The following is a 25823-nucleotide window of genomic DNA, read 5'->3' on the forward strand; positions in this document are numbered from 1 at the left end:
AAAGACGAAAAAAAAAGTTTATCATTGACTTTATTTGGAGACTGCAAGAATTCAAAAAACATGTATTCTAAAACTAGAACAGTGAGGCAGAAAGCATTATAAAATTAATTAGAGATTGAGTTCAAAGTTCATGCAGCCTCTTAAGCCCATGCAACCGTAAATTTAGTTCAGGTTTAACACAAAAACCACAAAAGCATAGCAGTTATATCATCCCAAAAAAAAAATATAATAGATATACATGTAATTTTTTATTTTTTATAGATAATGGATATTATCAAAAAATTTAAAATATATTTATAATATAAAAGAAAGATCACTAATATTAGATAAAAGAACATTTAAATTTAAAATAAAATGAAAGTTTAAAAATTATACCTAAGTGAAAATATATAATAATTAAATAGTACATTACTCTTACAAAAAAATTAAAAACAAAAACAAAAATATGTACTTAAAATACTTGTTTTCAATCGTATCAAAATGTGTATATTTTTCAAAGCTTCTCTCTATTTACTTATCCTTTCGTATACTTGTCACAAATCTTGAATATAAGATCAAATTACATATTTTTCTCTTGCATAATTTATCTTCTAACTAACACTAGTAATATTTTTAATTTTTTTAAGATCTAAAATCCAACTAACTTGATTGAAAATGAGAATTAGTCTTCTCTTTGGCCAAAAACAAAAAAAAAACAAAACAAAACAAAAGAAACCTTCAGTCTTTTCATAAAAGAAAATTAAACCTTATACGAAACATATAAAAAATTAATGGTTTGGCATGTTTGTTTAAACTTTTCTTCATGAAAAAATGTATTATAAAATTTTATTATATTTTTTTAATATTTAAAAATAATCAAAATCTGAGAATGAAAATTAAAAAATATAGGAAAAATGACAATTAGGTTTTAAAAGAATGAATTAATGACAGTTAGATCCTCAACAAAATTTTCTACAAAATGAATTATAAATAAAAATTTAAATAGTTACAAATAGAAATGTCTACTACAATCTAAAAGTTACATTTGATATTTAAATACTTATTTTTAATTGAAATTCCTAGATTTATAATCATTTGGATCGATATTTTTAAGTTATTTTCAAAAAAAAATTGGGAAACTTAATTGATATTAATTTAATATTTTTGGACATAATTGTCATTCTCCCAAAAATATATGTTTTTTTTTAATTTTGAGAACTTAATTTAGATAAATTCTAAGGGTGATCTAGTGGGTGATGCAATGAAAATAAAGATATACATACACATAGAAAATGACAATAAAATTTCAATACCATAATTTCTCTCAAGTCCTTAGGTACTTTTTTAAAATTAATGAGTTTAAGTTAAATGATTGAATTGCCCCTTGTTTGAAATAATCAATGCCAATGCTTTTTTTTAATAAATCATAATTTTTTTTATGAAAAACAAAAATTAAATAAGAAATTACAACTTTTCACATGAAATTTTTTTTATAATTGAAATTCAAGCTTTGAAAATAACTAGTCATTACTTTTATTTAAGAAATTACAATTTTTATTTTGTGAATTGCAAATATTAAACCAGAAATTACAATTTCTCATGTGAAATTTCTTTTGTTATTGAAGTCTAAATTCTGAAAATAACTAATCACAACTTTTGTTCAAACAATCACAACTATTATTTTTTGAGTTGCAAAAATTAAACAAAAAATTACAATTTTTCAAGTGAAAATTCTTTTATCATTGAAGTCTAAATTTTAAAAATAACCAATCACAACTTTTATCATGCGAATTGTAAATATTAAACGAGAAATCACAATTTTTCACATAAATTTTTTTTTTAAACAAGAGGCAACTTAGTCATGATCTCATGGCTTAACATTTTTTGGTTAATCTTTACTCTTGTTTATTTTTAATTTTGGGCACTTTCTCATGATCTCATCACTATATCTATTTGCATATAATCACCCTTAAATATTAATAATTATCATTTAGTCCTAGAAAGGTTACTATTATACTTCTTACTTGTTGATCTTCTCTTTTATTTCTTAGTCTAGTTAGTAATTGAGATATCAAAGAAAAAATTAAGAATACTCTCTATATAATAACGCCAAACGTAAGAGGTCTCTATATTACAAACTCATTATAGGCCATCGTTTTCTTAGAGAACTGTCATATATTGTGTGGCTTAGTAATTTTCAACTAGGTCTACTGTGATTATGAGATCTAATTGTAATTTCACCGAGCCCTTTTTGAATCTACTATGATCCTTAAGATCTAACTACGATCCTTTTTTAGGAGACTTAGGACATAAGAATAAAGTTGTTAAATAACTCTACCTCTATTTAATTTGGCAAATTTGCTGATTATTCTTTGAGACTGATCTTAGCTACCTCAGTTACTCTCTTAGGCCTTATTTATTCCTTTTTTTAATACTGGACACTTTTGAAATTTAACTTGGCTCATTTCTTAATTCTAGACACTTTCTTGAAGTCTCTAACACTATTATATTTTTGCCAAAGAGATACTTTAAAATTATGATTTGGTCCCTAAGAACCATTCTTTCTTTTCAGGTCACTTTAGGGACTTTTGATTACTTGGGCTTAGTAGCTTACTGAATTTTGGCTTATTCTTAAGCTTCTAAGCTAAAAATTTGGGATGTTATTATCCTCCCTCTCATTAAAATTTTGTCCTCAAAATTTGAGGATTAAACCTCTACTCATACTATTTTGATAATGTAAATTTCATTACCAAGAGTTTACTTAGGAGATATCTTTGATGTCACTCTTCTAACTTGACTCTTGGCCCTTCTATTTCCTTTAGTATGGGGCATTTTTCTTCTTATTATTTTCCTTTTCATGCTTTTATCACACAAACTCCATTTCTTGTACTATTACTTCTCCTTTGCTTGATGAATTCTGACCTCTTTTACTATCTCTTTTACTTAAATGATAGTATTTTTTGCTCAAATTTTTGTCTTTCTATTTGAGTTGTTGATTTTATGCCAAAACATTTCTTACTTTTCTCACTTCACCTTGGCTTTGACTTGAAATTTTTGCTTTTCTAAGTCTTTTTGTACTCTATTTTTTTTATACTTTTTTATTATTTTTCCAAGCTTTCCTATTTACATAGGCGCTTTTAACTTTTCCTTGGAGCTTTAACTCTTTATACTCCATCTATTCACTTATATTTGTAACTCTTCTACATTCTTATCTCATACTTAGCTTGCTTGAATACATCTAATTCAAGACTTATAGCTTTAAACCCTATCAATTATTACTTTTATCAGCTTGCTCAACATGTTTATTTCATTTTCAATGGGATCTTGAGCCATTAATTGGTCTCAATTAGGTGATATTTTCTCTTTCATACTTTTCTTTATGAATAATCACCACTTCTTTAAGCTATTTGATTTTCTTATTCTCATTAACTTAGGCATCTTGTCTACTTCATTAGCTTGCTAGCTTCTTCAAGCCTTCTCATTTATTCTTTTACTATGCATTTATAATTCTTAGCCACTTATTTATCTTTGTGGCCATTTGACTTAACATTATGCTTATGTCATTCTTGTATCGCCTAAATGATACTTCAACTCTTACAAGTCTTACCGCTTCCACTAAGTCTAGACATTGTAGAAAGAATTCATTCTATTGCCTTAACTCTCTTAAGGCTGCCTCACTCTCTTGAGACTTAGGTTGCCATTATGCTTTTGTGCTAAACCACAAAACATTCCCCCTGTTTGGCTTACTTAATTATAGATCACATTGATCTCTATTCATTACCCTCTAGTGGGGGGTCTCCTAATTTTGAGTTGGTGGCTACCTATACTTTCTCATGAGAAACTATCATTGTTGTCTTGCTACTGGACTTATCTTTTGTTGTGGTGGTGGTATTTGTCTAGTTGCTAAATATGGTAGTAACTTGATAGTTATCTAATTATTTGCAGTGTAAGAGAACTTCCCTTTAAATCTTCTTTAGAATCCTACCTCACTTGAGGGATATTTGATCCCTACATTATTCTTGGCCAACCTTTACTTTATGCTTTCATTAAAGTAAGGTCAACTTTGCTTTGCCTTGCCTCGGCTGCACTTTCTCTTTCTTTCAGAGGACCAATTCCCACTCTCTTGAGAAAACTTCGTGGGCAAGAATTTCTCTTACTAGGTCTAGTAGTCAACTACATATAGGTTTTTTAGAAAACTCTTACTACTCACAATAACTCTTCTACTAGCATGCCATCATTGAAGTATCATATCAAGGAATCACATATTAAAATTCATTACTTGACTAAGGACTCTATTCATGTACCTCACATCATTATTGGTACTTTATCTAACCCCAAAATTTTATTGAGGATCTAAATATTTAGGGAAACATATTCATTCTATTATACCATTATTGGTGTATCAATCATCTTTAATATCCTTGTCCATTCATCTTTATTTTCTTTCCCAAGAAATTTATTAGGATTGGCTAACATCTATTCTTTTTAACCTTTGATATCTTAGACAATTTCCTATTCGTATGATCACATGTTCATTATTATACTTTTTTGAACATAATACTCAACATACATAAATCATTCAATTCAAACATTCAAAATTTTCTACTGAGCTTGCAATATAGTTATGCATCTAACTCATGATCAATTATACTAAGCCTAACATAACCACATAATTTAGAGCAATTATCTCATACTCATAACTTAATTTTCTAAAATCACACTCATGTAACCCATATATCTATTCTCATATGGGCTTTGCCTGAACCTGCTTTGATATCAAAATGTCAAAACCTAATTTTAAAATTTTTTTTAGGCAACTAGAAGTGATATGGTTTAGGGAAAATGGAAATTGAAGCCTAAAGATTAAATTCACACCTTAGTCATTGGGTTACCGCTTATTTGGTAGGTTCAGAATTTTTTCTGAACTTTAAAAATTTATAACTAAATCTATAAAATTCGTATGAGAATTATATAAAATTATATTGAAATCTCTGGAAGTACTTTATATGGTAAAAATAAGTTTTAAACCTTTTTCATTCCAAATATTATAGATGATTCATTTTCCAAATCTGCTCTGTTTCTTTGACAGAATCTGTGTGATAACTTGAAAAATTCATAACTCAAGTTGTACATATCCAAATAAACTGATTTAGGACTTTTTGAAAATATTTAGGTGTATAGTTTGCTCATAAAAATTTTCATGAGCATTAGACATAGATTATTGTAGGTTATATACTGAAATATTAACCTTCCTTTGAAAATAGCCTAAATTGGACAGTCCCAATCCTATATATTAAAATCATGATTTTAAGGCTAGTTTAGGACTCATAATTAGCCATCATACATCATCTTATGTCACTTATACATATCAAGGTCTCATCATAAATTTACATAGCTTATGGACTTATTTATACATTTCTCATTTCTATAAAAGTAATGCCACAGGAAAAATTATTTCCTAGTTCACTTACCTTTGCTTTTGCTCTAGCTCTTCCTTTAAAGTCTTATAATCTAGCATGTTTAGTCATTGGAGTTGAGATTTGAGTGAGCCTCAGTAGCAAACAATACCATTCAAGCATACAAGGCAAAAGTTTCATACATTATATACACTTGCATTACAAGACTTCATTACTAACTTATTGACATGTTTCATGTTCATACATCATACATGAACCATGAAACACTTAAAAATAGAGCTTCAAACATTCATTCATGATTCAAAGAATTAAGGAAACAAATCATGCATATCATCATGTAAGCACAAATATCAAGCATGCAAAGAAGGGTAAGTTTATTACCTTTTGGCTTTACTAGTTCTTCTTTGTTTTCCTTGCTTCCATTTGATCCCCCATGACCAAACCTCCAAGCTCTGTTCCATGACACTCATTGGCCCTAAATATTTTCCATAGAATATATATGTCAATTGTTAGAGCCAATAATCACATTATCAATTTATGACAACTTACTCTTTATTTAATTCTTACTTTCATTATCTTAATTTTTCACTTTATTTTTCCTTTGACATAAAATTTTTGTACCATCACTTTCCCCCTCTATTTTTCATGAATAATTCATTTTTGAACTCAAATTTAACAAATTCAACCTCCTTCCCCTTGAACCAGCATTGGCAGTAATTATGGGTACTTAAGACCTTATATTGTGCTTGCTTCCAAGCTTTTTCATGCTTCACATTTTTCAAGGCTCAAGACTAGGTTTTAAAATCATATTTAAACTTGATTAAATTCATTGCTTTACCATGAAGAAAATTGGACAGCACCTCCCCTTAAATTTAAGCTTTCCAATTTTTAACAAAACTTGCTAAACACTTATTCTATCATGCCTAAACCTCTTTCAACATCATTTCTATGATCTTAAAATCATCAAAATCCTATGGTCTCCTCATTACAAAAATAGGGTATCAGCACAACTCCATAAAAACTTAATTAAATTTCAAGATACTTAGCTCAAAATAAAACTTGTACTTACATCTTTCCTTTTCGATAATTCTTTTCTTGGATTCTCCAATTTTCACACTTTCTGGCTGCACCAAAATCCTCCTCTCAAGAATCTAAAATCATAGGATTATTGCTCTCGAAGAGTAGAACAACTTGTATGAAGGCACTTTGAGGAAGAAATGTGATTTTGATTATGCTTTTGCTTGATTTTTCTTTTCTCTCTCTAAACCTCTCATGCATTCACCATGGAAGAAGCTTAGAAATTCTCTCTCTTCGCACTCCTTGGCCTGATCGAAAGTGAGGAAGATGAAACAGGTATAATGGTGTTTGAGGTTTGAGTGGAAGATTAAAACATTTTTGGTAAAATTTGGATTCCAAATTATCTAATTTCCCACGTTAATTTTAACCAAGCATTTTTCCCTTTTATTTAGGCCAAGTAATATTAAAATTCCTCCTTCATTTGCTGCCCAATATCATGCCATCTCACAAGTTTAATGGACTTTATTAGCCTCTTGATAGTTTTTAATTTTGGGAAGGAGTTTTGGACATTTTCTTGTCCTAATATAATATAACCTCGATAATCAAGTCCTCAAGAAATTCTTAACCATAAATATTGGTATTACTATTCCCAATATTTCTTCTTTTCATAGACTATAATGTCCTTTAATTTTTCCTAAATTTTGGATAATTTTATGTAATTATACTGTAAGACAAAAAACTTTTAGAAATTATATTTTAGCCGTAGTTGAGCTTAACATTTCCCTGTTAATGTTTACTCTTGTTTATTTTTAATTCTAGGCACATTCTCATCATCTCATTATTACATTTATTTGCATATAATTACCCTTAAATATTAATAATTATCATTTGGTCTTGGATAGGCTACTACTCTTTTTACGTGTTGTTCTTCTCTTTCCTTTCTTAGCCTAGCTAGTCATTGAGATATTTAAGAAAAAGTTAAGGATGCTCTTTTTGTAATAGTTAGCCAAACTTAAGAGGACTCTATATTGTAAACTCATTATAGGCCATCATCTTCCTAGAGAAGTATCATATATTGTGTGGCTCAGTAATTTTCAACTAGATTTGTTGCGACCATGAGATTTAACTGTGATCTCACCAAGCCCTTTTTGGATCTACTATGATTCTTAGAATCTAACTGTGATTCTTGTCTAGGAGACTTAGGATATAAGAATAAAGTTGTCAAATAACTCTACCTTTATTTAATTTGATAACTTTATTGACTATTCTTTGTAACTCCCTAACCTTACCAACTAAAACCTTAATTCCATCTTATGAAAATTTAAAACAAGTTCTCAAATTTATTTGATTTTTTTTATATATATAACCATACTAGAAAAGAGTTAGACTTATTTTCAAAAGCTACCATGATTATAAAAAGATTTGCCTAACAAACAATTACTTAAAACTAATCTCGACAGATAATTAAATTAGTTAAAAAGACTACCAAGGTCATAAATGTTTGACCTTAATATTTAATTAAAACCTTATGCAACACCCTACCATGGTAGAAAAGAGTCTACCATAGTAGATAGAAAGAACCTACAAATAAAAATTTAATTTCACAAAGTCTATCCTTATTAAAGACTTCATATAAATGTGTGACACCTCATCACAAAGACCCAAATATTTATTTCAATAAAGGTCTCCACGCTAAAGTTCTATGATAAAATATTTACTCCGGAGATAAATCAATTATGCAATTCATATTGGCTCAGGCTTCAACTAACCACTCTTATTAGTCATCCATAAATAATAAACAATTTAAAAAAATCAAAGACAAATGAGAAACGCACCCAAAACTAATAAATAATTATTCTGCAAACTAAAATGAGACTTAAAGCTTACTCAAGCTTCCAGACATTCCCCTTTGTCCTGTTAGGCTTACCTAAAATGTTAAAAAGGGTGATGAGTGCTAACGTCTCGGTAACTCAAGATTTTACCATACATTTATAACTAAAAAACACACAAGAGAACATAATATAGGCATACATGCAATTCCATTATGATTATTTAGTTATAAGCATAAAATCTTAAATGACACAATTTAGAAACATTAGATGCAACACATGATCATATGCAAAATAGGCAACCCCTTTATTGCTCCGTCCAACCTTATACCGCTGACTGAAACCATAGCCTTATCGAGGGTCTAGCCTATATGTTAGTTTGACTAAAGCATCTCCAAAGATCGAGATATACTCGGCCAAAAGGAACCTAGCACCTCATTGAATCATGACTATAAGTCACAATCATGCTATATATATATATATATATATATATATATAGTTACATCAATAGCTCATCTCCTGAACCCCTCACCAATGCATGTCATGTATATGCGACAATCATAACTTACATACAAGCTTTAAAAGGAACCTAGCACCTCATTGAATCATGACTATAAGTCACAATCATGCTAGACAAGATTAAAGTAACTCATTAAATTCTATAATCACATTCTTTAAAATTTCTTTACAATTTATCACGCGCACATATATAGTCTATATACAAGTATTGTACTCAATTAGATAAAATGATACATGAGAAATACTCATACAAAATCATCATACCAAATATATATAATTTGCATACACATGAAAAAATCCCGATTTACCTGTTCTTTTGGAGCTAACAAGCAACCACATAGCAAAACCAAGCAAGAAGAGCTCTCAGTGAGAGTCTATAAAAGTTTGCCGAAAGCAATTAGTTGTCTTGGAGGAATGAATGGAAACTCAATGAACATAAAAGCAGGGTTTTCACTAGGTTAAAAATTTAAACTTATGAATTTGTAGTTAAAACATATTTTTTAGTTGTTATTAATTTCATAATATATTTAAAGATAATTCTAAAATGATATGATTTCTTTTAAAATTTAACAAGATTATCTGGCTATAATATATATATATATATATTATTTATAAGTTAGTTCAAACATTCAATAAATTTAACTACTTCAATTATTATTTTATTTTATTTTCTTAAGTCTACTACTTTAGGCCCAAAATTTGATCCCATGTGTGCTCTTCCAGGTGTCTGCGTCAATCTAATGCCCATAAAATCTAGGATGTTACATTCTCCAAAACTAATCTTAGCTATCTCAGTTACCCTCTTAGGCCTTATTTATTCCTTTTTTTTTTTTAAATCTTGGACACTTCTGGAATTTAACTTGCACTTGCTCATTTCTTAGTTTTTGACACTTCCTCAAAGTCTCTAAAAATATTACATTTTTTTCAAAGAAATACTTTAAATTACAATTTGGTCCCTAAGAACCATTCTTTATTTCCAGGTCACTTTAGGGACTTTTGATTACTTAGGCTTAATAGCTTACCAAATTCTTACATGTTCTTGAGCTTCTAAGCCAAAAATTTAGGATGTTACAATATATATATATATATATATCATAAAAATTTAAAATAATTAATTATAAATTATTTTTTATGAGCAAAGATACACAAAAATATCATAAAATTTAAAAATCAATAAATAATAATTATTTTTTATCTTGGTAAACAAACATACAATAATTTAAACTTTTATAAAATCTCTACAAAAAATATCATTTTATAAAATTTTCAAACTATATAAAAATCACATTTTTTTATTTTAAATAAACAGATTAAGAAAAAGATGGTGGTGGGTCTTTTGATCTCTATTTATATTTGTTCTGTATATAAATTCAACTAGAAATTACAATCAGAATTCCTATGATAAATAAATTATTATTAATTATTAATTAAGATATAATTTTTAAGAACAATCCGCCAAGAAAATGTGAAGAACAGGGGAAACAAAGAAAGTAGAGAAGACAAAGAAACTATAGTATTCAATAGTGTGAAAGACACTACCTGATGCTTTGTTCCTCAATTTCAAAAGGATGAAAGGCTTGGCGTTGGCTTTTGCCTTTTATATATACTTATTTTCTTCTCTTGCAAAGGCTTTTCTTGGGTTCACTTGCAATGTGGCTCCATTTTTTCTCTTTTTATATTTACAAAAATCCTAGACATTAGACAATATAATCCTGCATAAGTACCATCTCATTCATGTTTTATTTAATAAAATTATACTAGTTCAATCAAATAAAATTTTATATGTTATTATTTTTAATGATTTTTTTGTAATAGAGTATCTATTTATTTCTTATATTTTCTTTTTCTACCATCACCATAGTGAGATGGAAGAGAAAATACTAGAAATAAAAATAATTTATATAAAGTTTCATAAATCAGAGAGATAACACATCAAATTAAATAAACTTGACATTGGATGTTTTTGTTGAATAATATACAAATGAGATGGTCCATGCAAAAATTTTTCAAAATTAAATCTCTCATGCAAAAGTTGTGAAAAGCACAACGAGCATCCAATACAAACAACCAAAAAAAAGTATGAAAAGGCCATGGTTTCACCAAGAAATTAAATGTTGATTTATTTATTAAGGATTTGGCTCATAACCTATAAGATAGTGGAATTAAATCCAATTGTTGATCAATGTGAGAACATTGTTAGTAGTGAGCAATTTGTAAGTACTTTTGTAAATACATTTTAAGCCTAAAAGTATTATTGAAGCCATGTCAACTACCACATATTCAAGTGAAGCACCCATCGTATCAATTTTTTTATAATTTAATGAAGTTATTAATGGGAAGTAGTTTTATTTTCAAAGTTTAGAGGTTGATCCACACAAAAATTTCTCAAAATTAAATTTGTCACGCAATAGTTACCAAGAAATTAAAAGTTGATCCATTTGATAAGGATTTGGCCTATAACTTATAAGCCATGAAGCACCGATATTTCAAATTCCTAACGTATTCGTATCGATATCATATCCAATATTGATACTTTTTCGATACGTATCTATGAATTAAAATATTAAAATAATATTTTTTTTTAATTTTAAAAAATTTTAATTTTTAATATATATCCGATATTTCTAAATTGCTGATCGATACTTGAAAAACAAAATTTTTTTTAAAAAAATTAAATTTATTAAAACTTGCGATATTAAATTTTTTTATTACTAATATCATTTTTTAATTTTCTTTTAAAGTCAAAGATTATATTTTTCATAAAAAATAAGTTTTGAATGTAATAAAAAAATAAATATTACATTTTTTTAATTATAAAAATGTAAAAATGTAATCTTATGATGATCGAAAAGGAGATGTTGATATTATATGGTAAGCAATTAGCTATAGATAAAATAAAAATATAATTAATGATTATATTTTACACTTGGTATTATTATAAAGGACTATATATGTATGCTAATTTGAATATTTTTAAAATTAAAATTAAATTTTTAATATTTTTTATAATATATATACACATATTGAAAATCTATCATATCTTATATTTTTAAAAATTAAAGTATCGACATATTGGATATGCATATCGGTATCTGTGCAACCTAGCTTACAAGATCGTGGAATCAAATCTTGCTACTGATGTAAGGATATTGTTGGTGGTGAGTAATTTATAAGTACCTTTATAAATACGGATATTGTTGGTGGTGAGTAATTTATAAGTACCTTTATAAATACTTTTCGAGCCTAGAGGCATCACTAAAACCATGTTGACTACCACATATTCAAGTAAAGCCCCCATTATATCATTTTTTTTAACAAAGTTATTGAGGGAACGTTCAAAGGTTAAAGGTTAAGGGATTTAAATTCAATGACTGTACTTAATACAGGCATTCAATCATTAAAATTCAGATAAATAGTTATGAATTTATACTTCACTTAAGATTAATAAATGAGTGAATTTATTTAAATTATTAATTTATATTTTAATGGTTTAGATGATACAAGTACTCAATAACTATATTAAATATAGTTATTGAATTCAAATCTAAGGTTAAGGGGTCTATGGTCAAGTTTCAGAGATCAGGGAGGTTATATACAACTGATATAATTTTCAGGGGTTATATGCATTTTAGTTTATTTTAAATTTATATTTTCATCAAGAGGTTCTTGATTCAATGACAATCCACATGTCCTTAAATAGGGATTGTTATGAATTCTTTACCTTATATATATGGTGAAGGCATGGGTGTGTGAGTTTGTCATTCTTCCTTATGAGCATTTAATTAACTTGATCATTGTACAGATTCACCAATAGCAAATTTTATATTTTATATGATATTGTTCTTGTTGGGAAGCAAATTAATAAGCAAATACGTTTTATTTATACATGTTACTACATTTCCTAAAACAGATAAGGTGGGAGCCCACAGTCACTCACCTTCGTTGCTTTCTTGATGTTCACCAAGTATGTGGTAAGAGATCCCTCTTTTCTCTGATCTTATATAGTTATATGAATTAAAAAAATTATTTTTTTAAAAATGTCTTTTTTATTATTATTTCACTCCTTTTTATCTATTTTCGTCCTTACTAGAAAGTCCTTACTGATAACTTACTTTTGAAGTCAATTTTGCGTTTTTTTTTTTTTTTTTTGTGTTAAAACATGGTTAAACTACATAAAAGTCCTCTAAATTTTAAAGTAGTTGCATATGATCCCTCACTTTTAAAAAATTTAAAATTAACCTCCTTAACTTTTAATTTTATTTTTCAAAGCCCCTATTGTTAATTATATTATTTTTTCATAATGTTTAAAATGTCATTTAACTAAAAAATGTTATTAAAAATTTATATTATATTATAAAACTATTTATAATCAATTTCTTATATTTTTTGATTAGTTGAGGCATTTATAGCCAAAAAAAGTTATTATTACTGTATAAAATTCTAAATATTTATGTTTATATTAGTTTTATCCATTTTTTGTTATAAATGATGCATAATTTTATTTCTTTATTTATATTTTTGAGTTAGATTAATGCAATGCATATGGATAAATTTTTATTTATATTTTTTAAAAAAATTATGCATTATTGATAACAAAAAAAATAACACTGATACAAAAATAAATATTAAAATTTTATATGGTGATAATAATATTAATATTTTTTAACTATCAATATCTTAACCATTCCAAAAATATAAGAAATTGATTAACCATAGTTCTACTATATAATATTTTGTTTAATGATATTTTTTAGTTAAATAACATTTTAACCCTTATAAAAAATAATATAATTAACAGTAGGGGTTTTGAAAAATAAAATTAAAGGTTAGGGAGTTAATTTTAAATATTTAAAGATGAAGAAGATTATATGAAATTGTTTTAAAATTTAGAAAATTTCATGTATTTTAACCTTAAAAAAATTGTCGTATTGGGCATTGACATGTGAAGTTAAATTAGATATTTATTAATTCATTGGGACATATATAATTTGCAAAAGAGGAGAACTAAAAAGCTCATTTGGGTGGTAGATATATGTCATGACTTTGAAACTCCCTTATCCTTGAACCATGTCATCTTTAACTTAATCAACCTCTTTGCTAAGTTAGCTAAACCTTCTCAATTGTAGGCAAAAGCAGCTAGAACACTTAGAACAAGTGAGAGAGTAGAGAACTTGCTAAGAGAACTTTAGAGCTTGAAACTTTACTTGCGCTTGTTGGTTACAATGAGAGGTCTAAGGGTATTTATTGACTTTCCCCTTGTTCCGAAACTTTCTCACCTCCTTAATGGACGGTTGGAGATCAATATAATCTAACGATCTACAATGCTTCTCTAAAAGATTCTATGATAATATTTAAAACACTATTCTAGATATTTACAAAGCCTCTCTAGAGATTTTTTTTAAGATATGTTGAAATATTCTAAAACATCCTAAAATATTTTAGACATTTTTACATTCCTTCATAAATTTTTAGATATTTCTATATTGTTTCATATGCTTCTAGAATATTTTGGAACATAATAAATTTTTCTTAAACATCCTAGACTTTCTTGAAATTCTTTATATCATCCTAGGCATCTTCAAAAATACCTTGACCTCATAGGTTCTCCTTTTTAAAAGATAGGTTGTGACATATAACTCCAATAATAATAGTGATCGTTGGAGCTATTTTCACCTACCTTGTCAAAGGCCAAAATCATGGAATTTAAATTGCGAGTTAATCAATTAATAATAATTACTTAATCACTCTTTTTATTAATCGTGTTGCATTAAATGTAAGGCATGTTTTGTAATGTTAAATGTGTTATAGTATATAAGGCATTTGGTGGATTTATAAGGGCAATTAATATTTTTTTTCCTAAAATAGCCACTCAGTATATTAAAATTTCTTACATTAATATAATTATTTTCACATGCATTTCAAGGAAGCTAATTTTTTTTTAAAAAAAAATTAGAACTTGTTTGGTTATGTTATCTGTTTTTTACGTCCTTAAAATAAATCTATAGAGTAAATTTTGGAAGAAGTTTTGAAAACAAAAAAAAAATTTGAAAAAAATTTAAATCATTATTTTGAAAAACATACATAAAATGGTGAAATAAAGTATGAAAGAGTATCGGCAAAGATTGATCTAGTTATTAAGAATTTGGCCTATAATTTATAAGATTGTATGGTCAAATCTCATTGCTAATATGAAAACCTTGTTGGTAGTTGATCTATCTATATCTATATATATATATATATATAGCTATGTAAGTATTTTTTTTTTTTTTTTTGAGTTTACAGGCATACATGGGTTATAGTGAGTCATCGAAACCTAACTCACTTAAACCTTTTTTATATAAAAAGGGTGAAAGAGTTATTTACTTTATTAACATGATAGCATTAATAAAAAATGATATCTTTTGCCTTTTCTCTAATTTTACAAGACAAAAAGTAGTAAAATATCAAAAAAATGTTAGGATTTTTAAATTTTGAAAACAATTAATTTAACATTTTTGTTTATGAAATAAATAAATAAAACACATTTTTAAATAAATTTTTTATTTTTAAAATAAACAATATTTTTAAAAATAGGAAATCTAACGGGTACTAATTAAACTTAACTATTTTTATTCGTATCATCGTATTTGCACCTTAGATAATAATTCCGTTTCTTCTTTTCTCTTTCATGGCAAAATTCTCATGGCAGACATGTATTTATTTTACTCCAGGTGGGACATCTAGATCGAAGCTTAAATCCTCTATCCATCCGCTTATATTAAACTTTAATCCTAATTATCTACCCGCAGTTCTAAAAACTGGCACTGTCACAGGCGTTTTGTCATTGACAGTAAGAATTCATTTCTAACTCATCAGCAACATTATTTCAAAATATATTTATTTATTTTAATTTTCTTTATTTGTAGGAAGCAATATTTTCAAAACCACATTGAATATTAAATCATAAAGGCTAGCAGTTTACAATTTAGATGGTTCAATCGAATTAAACCAATAGTAGAACCAATGACGTAATAGCTAAATTAATATATATATATATATAATAATCTAAATATAAGGAATAAATATGAATTTTCTAATTAACTAAAAAATAAAACCAAATATTTTAAATTTATCGTGACTTAACAAGCTACATGATACGACATAACATCCAATGATTAAAAAAAATAGGTCATTTTCCAAAAAAAAGGGTTAGTTTTTGATTTGTTTGATTTTTAAAAACTGGATCTGGTTCCCAATTGAAAGTGGTTTAATCCGGTCCAACTCTTCATATAGTTTTTTTTTTTGTTTTAAACCGAGCAATTAATGGCTCCAGTTGATTGTACAACTAATCCAACTGTTTAATTTAATCTGATTTTTAAATCATTGATGGGAAGGGATAGCAATAGGAAGAAGCTCCGTGCTGGCCAGCCGAAAATACCCCTCATGATAGGAACAAGGAGATGATCACATTTGGTTTCATGAATCTCTTAGGCTCCTTCACTTCATGCTACTTGACCTATGGTAAGTACATATGTACTTACTCTTATTTAAATTATAAGATACTTTTAAATATAATTCCCATATCAATAAAATTTAATTATTTTCTTATTTTTCATAAAAAATAACATTTTTTGTCTTTAGCCCCCAACTACCACGTGATTAACAGAATTAGAAACAAATTATGAAAAATGAGAAGTAGATGATATTTCCTATACTACACAAGAAACCTACATTAATAAATACAATGATAAATCAATGGGGATTGAGTTTAGCAAAAGGGACTGCTCCCTCACAACAAAGTAAATTAAAGTTTAAATCATTGCCTAAAGGAGGTATCTACATTCAGTGTCCAATTATATCTTGAACATGATTGTTTCTAATAATAAGAGTACACATTTTCTTTAGAAATAACTTATTCATATATTTTTGATACTGTAATGACTTCATTAAATTCATTGAAAGGTGGTTTTTTTCTTTGTGCATGGGTTTGGAGGAATTGGGAAGACTTGCTTGTGGAATGCATTAACACCTTCAATTTGAGCCCAAGGAGAATTTTAACTGTTGCATCAAGTGATATTGCTTCAACACTTTTACCTACTAGCAAAACTGCTCATTCAATATTTACAATCCCGATCTAAATTATTGAAGATTATGTTTGTGTTATAAAGTAAAATTCTCCACTGACAAGACTCATATAATGCACTAAATTAATCATATGGGATGAAGCATCAATGGTTCAATGGTATTGTATTGAAGTATTGAATCATTCATTGAGGGATATAATGCATTCGAATCAAATTTTTGGTGGTTGCAGGTGATTTTTGACAAACCCTTCCTGTAATTCCTAAAGGTACAAGGCTACCATTGTTAATACTTGCATTAGTTCTTCACATCTTTAGAATTATTGCATAGTTTTCAATTTGACAAAGAATATGAGGTTGTCATTTGCTTCATCAAAGTATGATCATGATAAGTTAAATAGATTTTTCAAATGTTTATTAGATGTAGGTGATGGTAAGTTAAGATTATCGCATGATAGAATAGTTGATACTGAGATCCCTCCTGAATTGTTGATTGTTGGCTATAGGGATCCTATCAATGCAATCATCTCTTCAACATACCTAGATATGTTAGAGAAGTTATCTAATTACAATTACTTTAATGATAGAGCAATTCTTGCACTAACAATTGAAAGTGTGAATCAATTGAATGATTATGTGTTCTATATTGCTTGGTGATTTTGTAGAGTATTTTAATTGTGATACAGTCTACAAATCTACCCAAGACAGTGACTCTTTTGATTATTTGTACACAACTGAATTCTTGAACACTATCAATAGTTTTGGATTACCTCTACATAAGCTATGTTTGAAAGTTGGAGCACCAGCAATACTATTAAGGAATATTGATCAATCTTCAACTTTTTGCAATGGAACAAGATTATAGGTAACTTATCTTAGTAAATCTCTTATTGAAGCTATAATAATGAATGGATCAATGTCTAATAACAAGGTGCTAATACATCATATGGTCCTTCTAAAAGTAGGTGGCCTTTTCATGTGAAAATAAGACAGTTTTCAATCACCCTTTCATTTTCCATGACAATTAATAAGAGTCAAGATCAATCTTTGCATTATGTTAGAGTATATATTCTGAAGCCTATTTTTACCTATAGACAATTGTATGTTGCTCTATCTAGGGTAAGAAGTATGGAAGGTTTGAAGATATTGTTGTATGGGGATGGAAATCATGTCTCAGAAACTATCAATGTTATTTATAGAGAAGTTTTTCGTAATGTGCATACAATAAGTGGTGATGACATTTCAGTATAGTTCTATGCAATGCTGTCATGCATTCATTTATTGTGATAAGTTTTTTATTTTTGTAAGCTCGGTTTTTTTGTGCAAAATTATTTGTAAGTATGTTAACTTCTTTGATTGTTAGTCCTTTTAAATACATCATTGATTGCAATGCATTGTTTTCATTGAATGTATAGCAAATTTCATCATAGAATTTGGTGTTTAACTTGTATAATCTTTTTTATGTTATTTACTACATTAATTACTTTTAATTGATTCTGTTTTAGTGAATGCTTCCTGTGCAATGCATCACGGGGGAGTTGATGCTAGTTCTGTCAACACTAAAATGAATGAAAAAGAAATTAATGCACCTAAGATACACTAAACAAGTGCAAAACACTAAAAACAATCAAAGAATTCAAATCTGTCCAGCACTTCCAGCAAATCCCAGCAACAAAATAATTCACCAAAAATTCAAAATTAATTCAAAAAATGATAGAAAATGCTCACAATTAAATTCTAACAACTAAACACATAAAGATGTACTAAAACAAAGACACAAAATACACTTGAAAACGCAAAAACAAAAATTACAGCACAAAATTTGAAAATTCCAGAAAAATTCCATCAAAAGAAAATGCTTCAAAAATACAAATTAAACACTAAAATAATCTCAAAATTAAATCTAGCACACTCCTCGACAATGGCATCAAGTTTTGACTAGGCTAATCACACATTTATCAAAATAATATTAGTTTTAACCCTAATGTAATATAGTGTTAACCCTAGGACATCTCTCTAGTGGGTGTCTAAAATTCAAAAGTGAGGTTACCAAATGAATAAATTACCAAAATGTTTGAGAGTTTGAACTACGCTAAGCTATTACGAAAACTAATGCAAGCTAAGCTAAATGAAATGGATGAAATACCCTTTGTCAATTATGGAGATTCATAGGGATTCAATATTAGAGATTTCATTGCCCACTATATGATTAACTAAGGTTACCTTCTTCACTAGATTGAGTTTCACCTAGATTCAATTAAACCTAATTAGATTAGCTAGTTAACCTAACTCAAATCCCTAGATTAAGGTGAAGAGAACTACAGCCAACCATCTATATTAGGTTTTCTAGTGTGCATTCCCTAGGCATAGTCACAGCCAAGCAAGAAAGAGACATGAATCATGCATTACAAGATTATGCAACAACTCAATTCAAGTCAATGAACAAATTCAAGGCTAATTCAAGACAAATCATATCACATTAACTCAAGATTATGTAGCAACATGATATAGATGAAATTCATGCTTTGAATGAGGCAAATGAAAAAAGTCTACAATCATTCATTCATTACAAAAGATGATGATCTCAAATTAGAGTTCATGAATCAATCAAATTGTATCCTAAATTTAGCATTACTATTAGATTTCTTATATTAGATATGCTTAATGATAGTATACTCCACCATAATAGCTTAAGTCATTTGGTCAGATATTTCCTAAGTTTAAATATTTATCATCCATTTTTTTATCTTCAGATGTGAGATTTTTTTTATGTTCTAATATTCCATCTACTATTTTTTTTGTCTTTTTTCTCCTTCTTTTTCTTGTTGCTTGGCCTTGTAGTTTTTTATAGTCTTAGAAGCCTCAAATCTCTTCAACTTCTTCTTCTTCTTCTTTTAATCTCTTTTTTCCATCTTTTATTCTTTCATTCTTTTTCTTCTTTTTTCTCTATTTTTTGTTTTTTTGTCCCTAATTGAATGGCTGTTGATATTGTGCTAGATTTCTTATATTAAATATTCTTAAGGAAAGTATACTCTACCAAAAAATAATTTAAGCCATTTGGTTAGATATTTTTTAAACTTAAATATTTATTATCTATTTTCTAATCTTTACATATGGAACTTCTTTTATATTCTAATAATTACAACTTGAAGTAAAATGAAGAGAATATAGGGTTAGAATATCCTTAGCCAATTGAAGAAGGTGTGAACTCCATCTCTTCCATCTCCCTTCTAGGAATTCTCCATGATCTCTAGCCTTCCATCACCATAGTTGAAGCCATCAAGCTTTTCCACATTTGAACAAAACTCTTGCCTTCTCTCATAGTTGATTTGAGCCTTCAATTCTTGAATTATTTAGAGAGTTCATATGAGATTAAGAAAAGGAGATGAATGAAAGTGGTTTCGTGTGATTTGGATGAGAAATGAGAGAGATATGGGTAATTGATTGGATGAGAAAATTGAAGAACAAGTGAGAAAATGAGAGAAAAATATTTGAAGATGTGAAAATGAGTGAGAAATCTGAATGGAAATGTGTTTGCACAAAAATAGCCATAAGAAAATGAGAGAAAAGTGATGGAAACTTCTAAATTGATTGTGGATTCAACTATTTGCACAAATGGCCAAACTACTTAGTGAATTTAGAGGGAAATTGGTGTTAATTCCAATGTAGACTTGATCCAATAAAATGACCTTTTGAAACTCTCTTCATTTTCTTTGAACTATATCTTCATTTATCACATTAATTCACCTAGGTCACAATTACATCAAATAACCATAGTGTGACATTTATTTAATTAGATTAAGATAGAAAATATTTAATTCATCCAAAGTATTAAAATGATTAAGGAAAATTGAATATAAAAGCTTCACAAGACACAAATGTAGACAAACACTCACTTGAACTAAAATCAAAGGTTAAATAGAAACCTTAAGGGAGACAACAATAAAATGTTGTCTTTTTCTAATAATTCTTAACCTATAATGAATCAATAAAAATTAATTAGACTAATTATCTTAGCTCATTAAAAGATATAAATCTCTAGCTTGATCTGAATTTGGTGAAAAAGTATATTATATGATCAAAATACCCCTAATGCGTGTACTTGAACACTAAGGCAAAATTCTACTAAGAATGTGATATGTATGGATATCGAAACTCTGAATGTATGTAAAATGGTCCTAATTAGCTAAGAAATGTGTGTAAATAATATGTCTTATCAATAAGGTAGAGAAATTTTGGTTATTAAGTAGTTATATTTACCCCTCTCTCTTAACATTTTATAGGCTCTAGCTTGGGTGTTAAAAAAGGAAAGGCTCTAAAGGCTTAAGAATCTATTTCCTAGTGTAAACCCTCCTATTTTATATTTTAATCTGTAATTTATGATGATAATGCTAATTAGGTTTATGTTTTGATCTCTACTTGCACTTTGTGATTTGTATGGTTAATGTACTGTATAAATTTGAGCAAACTTACTAGAAGGCTAAAATTTTAGGGCAAGTGTTAAATTGAATTAGAATTTACTATTTGAGCAATGTTTATTACTGTTTCATGCAAGGCTAGACCTCCCTCGTCTGTTTTGATGTTAAGGGATTAAGAGTTGAGAATAAAATATGTGAGTTATATTATGTGTGTGGTGCATTGCACAGGTAGTTCTAAGCCCATTAAGTTGGTTATAGCTTTTAGCACAATTGTTGGGTTTTGGGCACACTATGTATTTATGAAAAGTGTGAAAATGAGTTTGGGTCTCTAACTCTTTTGTGTGAACTTATTTGAAAGTAAGACCCATGCCACTAACAAGTGTGTGGAAAGAAATTTTTATAGATATCTAGATTAATTCAATCAGATGCCGAACGAAAAAATGGAGCATGCAAAAGTTTGCCTATGTGCTGTCAATTTAATGGCACAATTGTTATCAAACTATGCAATTCATCATAACGTGAGGCACAACAGGGGACATGCTATGCCATATGTACACATGCCATGGCACATCCCTCTGTGTACTCCCACTTATTATTATTCAATTAATTTTTAATCTTTTGATCATCAAATGATATCTCATGTGTCCGCAATTATCATAAACTCTATTTTTGGACCAATTAATGTCCTTGAAAAATAATTTTGAGTGATTTGAAAATTGAGATCTCAATTTGTGAAAGAATACAACCTGAATTCAAAAGTGTTTTGAAAATGATTAGCCATAGTAGGATAAGCCATCGGGGTTAATGCCATGATTATTTAGGATTGCTATAAATAAGTATGGATTAGTAAAGAAAACCTTATATGCTGTAACTTAATCTCTCAACTTTTGACTCATTTGTAACTTAGCCCTTATTTTTTAATTTTTTTAAAAATTATCCTTATCAAATAAGAGGGACAAAAGAAATGCTCATATCTTATTCTAAAATACGCCCTCTTATTCTTTGATGTGAAATCTAAGTTAACATGAAAAAAGAGAACCAATAAAAGTTAAGGGATTGAGTTATAAAAAAGTTAAGGGATTGAATCATAGGTGAATCAAAAGTTGAGAGACTGAGTCGTATTGAGTTATAGTTAAGGGATTAAGTTACAAATGAGTTAAAAGTTAAAGAACTAAAAACTTAATTTTTCCTCTATTTAATTTTATAAACTTAATATATATTTTTTTCAATCAAATCAAGGCAAGCAAATTTTAATATGTTAATAATATTAATAACAAGGTTTTATAATACAATAATTATAGAATAAATAATTTATAAAAATTCACATTTCTTGATTTAATTTAAAAAATATATTAGTTATATAAGAGTAAGTATACAAGTTTTTTTTCTAAAAGAAATACACAAAATATTTATAACTCATGTTTATATTTTTCTAAAAATATCAAATTAATTACAAAAATATATATAAGAAATGTTATATCTATTCTTGTTATTATATATCTCAACTGACTTTTAAATTAACACATTTAAACAAATTTTAATTTATCCAATTAATTTCTGACAAAAAAGATATTAAAACATAAATAATATTAAAGTTACAGATTTTTTTTCTAATCTCAATTTATTAATCTTAGTTGATTCTAAGCACAATTATAATTTTTTTCTAAGTAGTCGTGTTGTGAATACTAATGAATTGAAAACCAATGCTTTTCTTGATGTAGAATGCAATACTAAATATTCTCTCTGTTTCTTTGTTTTCTCCCTTCTGATAATTTTTTTTTTTCCTTGGCCTAACTGGAGGCGAGAGGGATGGCTAACCAAAAGGGTAAGAAAGAGTGCATTCATCTTCAACTAGGAAGAATTCCCCCCCCCCCCTCCCCCACCTTTGGAATTCATAGTTTGTGAATTGGATTGAGTTGACAAATCGTTACCTCTTAATCCAAATAATTGTTGAGCTAGATGGACTAGCCCACTTTTTCCTATTTTATTTGGGACCAATCTATAAGTTTATTATAGAAGAATGACGAGCACTTTTCTAAGGTTTACACATACACATTTTTTCAAATAGCAATTCTAAACTATCCACATCACCATTAATTTTAAAAAATATTTTTTAAAAATAATATCAAAATTATGTCTAAAACTGACCTACTTTTCATTATTCTGAAATATTCTCTCCTAAGATTTCAACCATAACTTCTCAACTAATTCATGATTTTAAATTTTAGTTTTGAAAATCTTAAAAAAAATTTTAAAAATCTGAAAAAATTTCAAGTATAATAACTTCCTCAATTTATGCAATTAGACTATCATTCTAATAACTACCCATTAATTCCATGTCTTGGATATGCTTCTCTACAAGGTTAAAATTCTTAACTTTAATCACCAGAAATAAACCTCGAGTAAGTGAATGGCGTCAAAGAAAAACCTTGAAGATTCATACTGCAATAATAATATTTAGCCATATTGAAGCACGTTTCACGAACCAAAACACCGATGAAGTGATTGTAATAACCCAAGCTCAAGACGTGGCATTTTGATTGGGTCATTTTGTTGGACACCTGAATGGCTTTGTCAATGAGTCCTGCTTTAACATACTTGGAAATTTGAGAGCAGTATATGTAGCGGTGAGCACCAAGATGTTGAAACATATAAAAGTGAACACATAGCAACGGATAGATAAGTAGCCTCCTTGTGAATACTAATGAATTGAAACCCAACGCTTTTCTTGATGTAGAATGCAATACTAAATATTCCCTCTGTTTCTGCATTTTCTTTTTTCTGATATTTTTTCTCGAGGCCTGGTCAGAGGCGAGAGGGAAGACTGAACAGAAGGGAAAGTTGAAGAGAAAAAGTGCGTTCGTCTTCAACCAGGAAGAACTGTTTTTTTTTTTTTTTTTTCCGTTTGGACTTCACAGTTTGTGAACTAGGCTGAGTTGACAAATCATTACCTCATAGCCCAAGAAACTAAAGCCAGAAGGACTAACCCACTTTCCCCTATTTTCTTTCGGACCTATCTATGTGTTTGTTATAGAATAATAAGAAGAACTCTTCTAAAGTTGACACGTATATATTTTTTAAAATGGCAATTCTAGGCTATCCACATAGCCATTAATTTCTAAAAAATATTTTTTAAAAATAATATCAATATTATCTCTAAAACTACCTTCCATTGTCCCCGAATATGCTCTTCCAAGATTTCAACGATAACTTCTCAACTAGTTTACAACTTTAAATTTTAATTTTAAAAATATTTAAAAAATTAAAAATTTTAGAAATTTCAAGTATAATAACTTCCTCAATTTATCAAATCAGTTTAAATATTTTAAATTTAGTAACTACCCTTTAATTCCTTTTAGTTTAAATATTTTAAATTTTAAATTTATAGAATTTATATTTAAATGTGAAATTTTTTGAATTATGAATAGCTTTTATATCCCATGATCTCTATTCTCTAATATCATAACCCTTTTATTTTTAAATTTAAAAATTTGTGATATATTATATTTTTAAATTAATTTATTTAATATTTATAATAGATTTTTTCATTTTAACAACTGCTCCTTAATTCTTATTAATTTAAATATTTTAAATTTTAAATTTATAAAATTTAGATTTAAATGTAAAATTTTTTAGTTAGAAATAATGTCAGGTGTCTCTTATTTTATTTCAAGTGGCTCTATTTAATGTTTAATTTTATAGTATTTGTTTAGATGTTTTTGTTGTGTCTTTAAATTGCAAAGTCTTGTAAGTTTCAAGGTGATCTTAGATAATAATGAACTGCATTTGTTAAAAAGGCATTGAAAGCATTTACATATTCTAAAAAATATCTAGTAAAATAAATGTTTTAAAGCAAAAAAATTAATTGGATATTACTATGAATTAAATGTTAGATTTAAAAAAGAGAATGCAATTTAATAAAGAAATCACATATGATATTATAGTTTTGAGTTTAGTTAGATTTTTTTCTTGTGTTTAGGGTTTTTTCTCGGTCTAACAAACAGTATGAAAACTTGTTTATATAGGGACTATTAATATAGAGCTTGTTTATGTAAGGACTAGTGATATCAGAGCTTGTTTACATAAAAACAAGTAATATCAGAGTCAGTTTAGAAAAAAAAAATGATATTTGGCTTGATTCCAAGGTTGTATAATTGTAATATATTGTTTTAGCAAATTTAATATTTTTCTCTCTATTTAAATTTAATCTATTTTAATAAATTCTTAAATAATAAAAATTTTACATATTATTAATGCCTTGATTTATTTATCTAAATAGGAATAATTATATGCTTAAGCCTAACTTTTTGTTAAGCAAACTAGACCATGAAAATAAATTTAAATAAGTCAAATTAATAAAATGGGTCCGTAGACCATATCCCACAAAATTTTTATTTTCAAGCTCGTAAATTATTGATCTTAATGGAAAAACCAAAAAAGGACTCCAATGTTCTCTAAAGATACAAAAATAGATATTTGAAAGCTCTTCTTTGGGATTATATTGCCAAAATCTCAGGTTAGCTCACTTGTCTTTACTTTAAATAGATATTTGAAAGCTCTTTTTGGGACTATATTGCCAAAATC

At 27.6% G+C, this 25823-nt stretch overlaps 1 pseudogene; it reads left to right on the plus strand.

The window, feature by feature from the left end:
- The window catches only part of LOC129308712 (uncharacterized), a 79377-nt pseudogene that overhangs the window by 31072 nt on the left and 22482 nt on the right, over positions 1 to 25823 (plus strand).

The sequence above is a fragment of the Prosopis cineraria genome, unplaced genomic scaffold (assembly GCF_029017545.1).
Source record: "Prosopis cineraria cultivar Desert tree isolate PC_DT_omini unplaced genomic scaffold, ASM2901754v1 PC4, whole genome shotgun sequence".
NCBI classification, from domain to species: Eukaryota; Viridiplantae; Streptophyta; class Magnoliopsida; order Fabales; family Fabaceae; genus Prosopis; species Prosopis cineraria.